The following is a 7924-nucleotide window of genomic DNA, read 5'->3' as shown; positions in this document are numbered from 1 at the left end:
CAAAGGTAAGCTTTCTGGAAAGCCAAATGTCTCTCTTTGTGAACTAGAAGTGCATGTGTTCACCTTCTCAATGGATTCTTAGTTACCCAGTAACGTTTACTGCCATGACATGAAAAGCGTCACCATTTCTGCGCATGAAGCCTCTGTTGAAGGGGCAACTCCTTTTCATTCCTGGTCATCCTCATATCATGTCGCAATGATAGGCCCCATTATTCAATTACTTAGAGCTTAATGTGCTTGTTTTTGAGAGAGAATAGTTACTCTTCATCCACACTTTGCTCAGCATTTATGATTTTATCCCTCTAAAAAACTGTCTCCACAAAGCCCTTTTGGTATCTTCTTGAGGTGTTGACTGTTCTCTGTGGGAAGAAAAAAGTCACTTTTAGAGCAGGAAATAGCTTATTACTCTCATTCTCCTCTCACCCCCAATTCTGCAGTTTGAAGATTGAGGCAGTCACGCTACCCATATCTGTACAAAAGATAACCCGAGGCATCTTGCAATCCCGCTTTGGGAATAATATCCAAGGGCAAAGTTAAGCTTTCCTGGAAAGCCACATGTCTCTCTTTGTGACCTAGAAATGCATGCGTACAGAGGCTCAAGGGAATGTAACTTACCCAATAACGTTTATCGCTATGACATGAAAAGCGTCACCATTTCTGCACATGAAGCCTCTGTTGAAGGGGCAACAGGTTTTGCTTCCTGCTTATCCTCATATCCTGTCGCAGAACCTCATATCCTGTTGCAACAAAAGGCCCCATGGTTCAACTGCGCAGAGCATAAAGTGCTTCTTTTTGAGAGAGAATACTTTCTTTTCATTGCTGCTTTGCTCAGCATTTTTGAGTTTATTCCTCTAAACAAAGTGTATAAACAGTTCTGCTTTTCTATGATGTTGTGAAATCAGAGGCCTGAATTGCAGAGAGGAGTGGATGTCCTGGTTTATCTGCAGTTGGCCTCTTTCATGCCTTTTTCTTTAGTCAAATAATGCCAAAGCCATTCTTTGACTTGGAAAGTCCACAATCCCTTTTGGCACCTTCTTGAGGTGTTGAGATTTCTCTGTGTGAAGAAAAAAGTCACTTTTAGAGCAGGAAATAGCTTATTACTGTCATTCTCCTCTCACCCCCAATTCTGCAGTTTGACGATAGTGGAAGTCACGCCATGCAAGTCTCTATGGAAGATTACCCACGGCGTCTTTCAATCCCGCTTTCGGGATAAAGTTGAAGGGCAAAGGTAAGCTTTCTGGAAAGCCACATGTCTCTCTTTGTGACTGAGAAGTGCATATGTTCACCGGCTCCATGGAATCTTACTTACCCAGTAACGTTTACCGCCATGACATGAAAAGCGTCACCATTTCTGCGCATGAAGCCTCTGTTGAAGGGGCAACTCCTTTTCATTCCTGGTCATCCTCATATCATGTAGCAATGAGAGGCCCCAGTATTCAATTGCTTAGAGCTTAAAGTGCTTGTTTTTGAGAGAGAATAGTTACTCTTCATTCACACTTTGCTCAGCATTTATGATTTTATCCCTCTAAAAAACTTTTTCAGCAGTTCTGGTTTTCTATGATTTTGTGGAAATCAGAGGTCTTGACTGCACAGAGGTGTAGGTGTCCTGATTCATGTGCAGTTTGCTTGTTTCATGACTTTTTCTTTAGTCGAACACTGCCAAAGCCATTCTTTGACTTGGAAAGTCCACAATCCCTTTTGGCACCTTCTTGAGGTGTTGAGATTTCTCTGTGTGAAGAAAAAAGTCACTTTTAGAGCAGGAAATAGCTTATTACCGTCATTCTCCTCTCACCCCCAATTCTGCAGTTTGAAGATTGTGGAAGTCACGCCACGCAAGTCTCTATGGAAGATTACCCAAGGCGTCTTCCTATCCCGCTTTCGGGATAAAACGGAAGGGCAAAGGTAAGCTTTCCTGGAAAGCCAAATGTCTCTCTTTGTGAACTAGAAGTGCATGTGTTCACCTTCTCAATGGATTCTTAGTTACCCAGTAACGTTTACTGCCATGACATGAAAAGCGTCACCATTTCTGCGCATGAAGCCTCTGTTGAAGGGGCAACTCCTTTTCATTCCTGGTCATCCTCATATCATGTCGCAATGATAGGCCCCATTATTCAATTACTTAGAGCTTAATGTGCTTGTTTTTGAGAGAGAATAGTTACTCTTCATCCACACTTTGCTCAGCATTTATGATTTTATCCCTCTAAAAAACTGTCTCCACAAAGCCCTTTTGGTATCTTCTTGAGGTGTTGACTGTTCTCTGTGGGAAGAAAAAAGTCACTTTTAGAGCAGGAAATAGCTTATTACTCTCATTCTCCTCTCACCCCCAATTCTGCAGTTTGAAGATTGAGGCAGTCACGCTACCCATATCTGTACAAAAGATAACCCGAGGCATCTTGCAATCCCGCTTTGGGAATAATATCCAAGGGCAAAGTTAAGCTTTCCTGGAAAGCCACATGTCTCTCTTTGTGACCTAGAAATGCATGCGTACAGAGGCTCAAGGGAATGTAACTTACCCAATAACGTTTATCGCTATGACATGAAAAGCGTCACCATTTCTGCACATGAAGCCTCTGTTGAAGGGGCAACAGGTTTTGCTTCCTGCTTATCCTCATATCCTGTCGCAGAACCTCATATCCTGTTGCAACAAAAGGCCCCATGGTTCAACTGCGCAGAGCATAAAGTGCTTCTTTTTGAGAGAGAATACTTTCTTTTCATTGCTGCTTTGCTCAGCATTTTTGAGTTTATTCCTCTAAACAAAGTGTATAAACAGTTCTGCTTTTCTATGATGTTGTGAAATCAGAGGCCTGAATTGCAGAGAGGAGTGGATGTCCTGGTTTATCTGCAGTTGGCCTCTTTCATGCCTTTTTCTTTAGTCAAATAATGCCAAAGCCATTCTTTGACTTGGAAAGTCCACAATCCCTTTTGGCACCTTCTTGAGGTGTTGAGATTTCTCTGTGTGAAGAAAAAAGTCACTTTTAGAGCAGGAAATAGCTTATTACTGTCATTCTCCTCTCACCCCCAATTCTGCAGTTTGACGATAGTGGAAGTCACGCCATGCAAGTCTCTATGGAAGATTACCCACGGCGTCTTTCAATCCCGCTTTCGGGATAAAGTTGAAGGGCAAAGGTAAGCTTTCTGGAAAGCCACATGTCTCTCTTTGTGACTGAGAAGTGCATATGTTCACCGGCTCCATGGAATCTTACTTACCCAGTAACGTTTACCGCCATGACATGAAAAGCGTCACCATTTCTGCGCATGAAGCCTCTGTTGAAGGGGCAACTCCTTTTCATTCCTGGTCATCCTCATATCATGTAGCAATGAGAGGCCCCAGTATTCAATTGCTTAGAGCTTAAAGTGCTTGTTTTTGAGAGAGAATAGTTACTCTTCATTCACACTTTGCTCAGCATTTATGATTTTATCCCTCTAAAAAACTTTTTCAGCAGTTCTGGTTTTCTACGATTTTGTGGAAATCAGAGGTCTTGACTGCACAGAGGTGTAGGTGTCCTGATTCATGTGCAGTTTGCTTGTTTCATGACTTTTTCTTTAGTCGAACACTGCCAAAGCCATTCTTTCACTTGGAATGTCCACAAAGCCCTTTTGGAATCTTCTTGAGGTGTTGAGTTTTCTCTGTGTGAAGAAAAAAGTCACTTTTAGAGCAGGAAATAGCTTATGACTCTCATTCTCCTCTCACCCCCAATTCTGCAGTTTGAATATTGAGGCAGTCACGCCACCCATATCTGTACGAAAGATAACCCAAGGCGCCTTGCAATCTCGCTTTCGGAATAATATCCAAGGGCAGAGGTAAGCTTTGCTGGAAAGCTACGTGCTTCTCTTTGTGACCTAGAAATGCGTGTGTACAGAGGCTCAAGGGAATGTAACTTACCCAATAACATTTATCGCTATGACATGAAAAGCGTCACCATTTCTGCACATGAAGCCTCTGTTGAAGGGGCAACAGGTTTTGCTTCCTGCTTATCCTCATATCCTGTCGCAGAACCTCATATTCTGTTGCAACAAGAGGCCCCATTATTCAATTGTTTAGAGCTTAAAATGCTTGTTTTTGAGAGTGCATAGCTACTTTTCATTCACACTTTGGTCAGCATTTATGATTTTATCCCTCTAAAAAACTGTGTCCACAAAGCCCTTTTGGTATCTTCTTGAGGTGTTGAGTTTTCTCTGTGTGAAGAAAAAAGTCACATTTAGAGCAGAAAATAGCTTATTACCGTCATTCTCCTCTCACCCCCAATTCTGCAGTTTGAAGATTGTGGAAGTCACGCCACGCAAGTCTCTATGGAAGATTACCCAAGGCGTCTTCCTATCCCGCTTTCGGGATAAAACGGAAGGGCAAAGGTAAGCTTTCCTGGAAAGCCAAATGTCTCTCTTTGTGAACTAGAAGTGCATGTGTTCACCTTCTCAATGGATTCTTACTTACCCAGTAACGTTTACTGCCATGACATGAAAAGCGTCACCATTTCTGCGCATGAAGCCTCTGTTGAAGGGGCAACTCCTTTTCATTCCTGGTCATCCTCATATCATGTCGCAATGATAGGCCCCATTATTCAATTACGCAGAGCTTAATGTGCTTGTTTTTGAGAGAGAATAATTACTCTTCATTCACACATTGCTCAGCAATTATGATTTTATCTGTCTAAGAAAGAGTGTCACCAGTTCTGGTTTTCTATGATTTTGTGGAAATCAGAGGTCTGGACTGCAGAGAGGATTTCATGTCCCAGTTCCGGTGCAGTTGGCTTGTTTCATAACTTTTTCATTAGTCGAACACTGCCAAAGCCATTCTTTCAATTGGAATGTCCACAAAGCCCTTTTAGTATCTTCTTGAGGTGTTGAGTTTTCTCTGTGTGAAGAAAAAAGTCACTTTTAGAGCAGAAAATAGCTTATTACCGTCATTCTCCTCTCACCCCCAATTCTGCAGTTTGAAGATTGTGGAAGTCACGCCACACAAGTCTCTAGGGAAGATTACCCAAGGCGTCTTCCTATCCCGCTTTCGGGATAAAACTGAAGGGCAAAGGTAAGCTTTCCTGGAAAGCCAAATGTCTCTCTTTGTGACCTAGAAATGCATGTGTTCACCTTCTCAATGGATTCTTACTTACCCAGTAATGTTTACCGCCATGACTTGAAAAGCGTCACCATTTCTGCGCATGAAGCCTCTGTTGAAGGGGCAACTCCTTTTCATTCCTGGTCATCCTCATATCATGTCGCAACGAGAGGCCCCATTATTCAATTGCGCAGAGCTTAATGTGCTTGTTTTTGAGAGTTAATAGTTACTCTTCATTCACACATTGCTCAGCAATTATGATTTTATCTCTCTAAGAAAGAGTGTCACCAGTTCTGGTTTTCTATGATTTTGTGGAAATCAGAGGTCTGGACTGCAGAGAGGATTTCATGTCCCAGTTCCGGTGCAGTTGGCTTGTTTCATAACTTTTTCATTAGTCGAACACTGCCAAAGCCATTCTTTCAATTGGAATGTCCACAAAGCCCTTTTGGTATCTTCTTGAGGTGTTGAGTTTTCTCTGTGTGAAGAAAAAAGTCACTTTTAGAGCAGGAAATAGCTTATTACTGTCATTCTCCTCTCACCCCCAATTCTGCAGTTTGAAGATTGTGGAAGTCACGCCACACAAGTCTCTAGGGAAGATTACCCAAGGCGTCTTCCTATCCCGCTTTCGGGATAAAACTGAAGGGCAAAGGTAAGCTTTCCTGGAAAGCCAAATGTCTCTCTTTGTGACCTAGAAATGCATGTGTTCACCTTCTCAATGGATTCTTACTTACCCAGTAATGTTTACCGCCATGACATGAAAAGCGTCACCATTTCTGCGCATGAAGCCTCTGTTGAAGGGGCAACTCCTTTTCATTCCTGGTCATCCTCATATCATGTCGCAATGAGAGGCCCTATTATTCAATTGCGCAGAGCTTAATGTGCTTGTTTTTTAGAGTTAATAGTTACTCTTCATTCACACATTGCTCAGCAATTATGATTTTATCTCTCTAAGAAAGAGTGTCACCAGTTCTGGTTTTCTATGATTTTGTGGAAATCAGAGGTCTGGACTGCAGAGAGGATTTCATGTCCCAGTTCCGGTGCAGTTGGCTTTTTCATAACTTTTTCATTAGTCGAACACTGCCAACGCCATTCTTTCAATTGGAATGTCCACAAAGCCCTTTTGGTATCTTCTTGAGGTGTTGAGTTTTCTCTGTGCGAAGAAAAAAGTCACTTTTAGAGCAGGAAATAGCTTATTACTGTCATTCTCCTCTCACCCCCAATTCTGCAGTTTGAAGACTGTGGAAGTCACACCACACAAGTCTCTAGGGAAGATTACCCAAGGCGTCTTCCTATCCCGCTTTCGGGATAAAACTGAAGGGCAAAGGTAAGCTTTCCTGGAAAGCCTCTTGTGTATAGAGGCTCAATGCAATATAACTTACCAGATATAGATTATTGCCATGACATGAAAACCGTCAACATTTCTCCACATGAAGCCTCTGCTGAAGGGGCAACACCTTTTCCTTCCTGCTTATCCTCATATCCTTATATCCTTTTGCAGCAAGAGGCCCCATTGCTCAATTGCACAGAGCACAAAGTGCTTCTTTTTGAGAGAGAACAACTACTTTTCATTCATGCTTTGCTCAGCATTTATGATTTTATTCCTCTCAAAAAGTGTGTCGTCAGTTCTGATTTTCTATGATTTTGTGGAAATCAGAGGCCTGAATTGCAGAGAGGAGTTGATGTCTTGGTTTATCTGCAGTTGGCCTTTTTCATGCCTTTTTCTTTAGTCAAATAATACCAAAGCCATTCTTTCACTTGACAAGTCCACAATTCCTTTTGGTACCTTCTTGAGGTGTTAAGTTTTCTCTGTGTGAAGAAAAAAGTCACTTTTAGAGCAGTAAATAGCTTATTGCTGCCATTCTCCTCCTACCCCCAATTCTGAAGTTTGAAGGTTGTAGAAGTCACGCCACCCGTGTCTCTACGAAAGATTACCCAAAACGTGTCTCTACGAAGTATCATGGTTTACATGTAAATACAGTTACAATGTCCAGTCCCAAGACTTGTATATTTGTCCTTTGTGTCTCCAGCATAATAATTGCTAGAAGACTGAATCCAAAAAAAGTTTACTGGAAGGAATTAGGTATTGGCCAGAGGAAGACTTTTCTCAAAACAAGCTGAAAGAGACTAGTCCGGCAAGGCTCGTAGTCTATTGTCAACTTCTTTAAAATGCCACCTCCATCTCACCCTTTCAGAGGAAAGGAAAAGGCCGCTTCAGAGTTCTTGCCAAAGAACTCTGTTTGTTCTGCAAAGGCTACCTACAAAATAAGAAAGAACAAATATACATAAATAAGTCTTGGGACTGGACTTTGTAACTGTATTTACATGTAAACCATAATAATACTTGGTATATGTTGATTTTGATGCATGACTAATATTATAAGTCATATACACGGCATAGGCTTTTTGATTATTATAACCCCATTTTCTGCCTCCTTGAGCTTAGGCTCCTTACTTCCTGGTTAAGATATCTGACATACAGCTGAAAGTGCTCAATCGGGGTTTGGGTTATGTTCCCATCCCCCATTACAATAGTTTTCAAACAAGGTTAGGTCTATTTAAATTAATCAAACAACTCAAACTTAAAGTCTTCTTGAGTAATAGAGATCCTTCGAGTAGTGGCCATTTCCACACCTCTTTCCCCCCACACAAAATTCCACAAAACTCATGGAACGATGGTGTCTTCATGGTGCAATTCCCCATCATGACTCTGTTTCGTGGTGTGATGACATCAGAAATCACACCATGAAATGGAATCATGATGGGAAATCATGCCATGAAGACGTGTCGCTCTGTGAGTTTTGTGCGATTTTGCGTGAAGAAAAGATGTATGGAAACAACTAGTGATCTTGCGCCCTAAATCTTCCTTTGTAC

This window comes from Eublepharis macularius, chromosome 7 (assembly GCF_028583425.1).
Source record: "Eublepharis macularius isolate TG4126 chromosome 7, MPM_Emac_v1.0, whole genome shotgun sequence".
Lineage (NCBI taxonomy): Eukaryota > Metazoa > Chordata > Lepidosauria > Squamata > Eublepharidae > Eublepharis > Eublepharis macularius.
The sequence above is the reverse complement of the archived record's forward strand: the minus strand, read 5'-3'. Positions refer to the sequence as shown.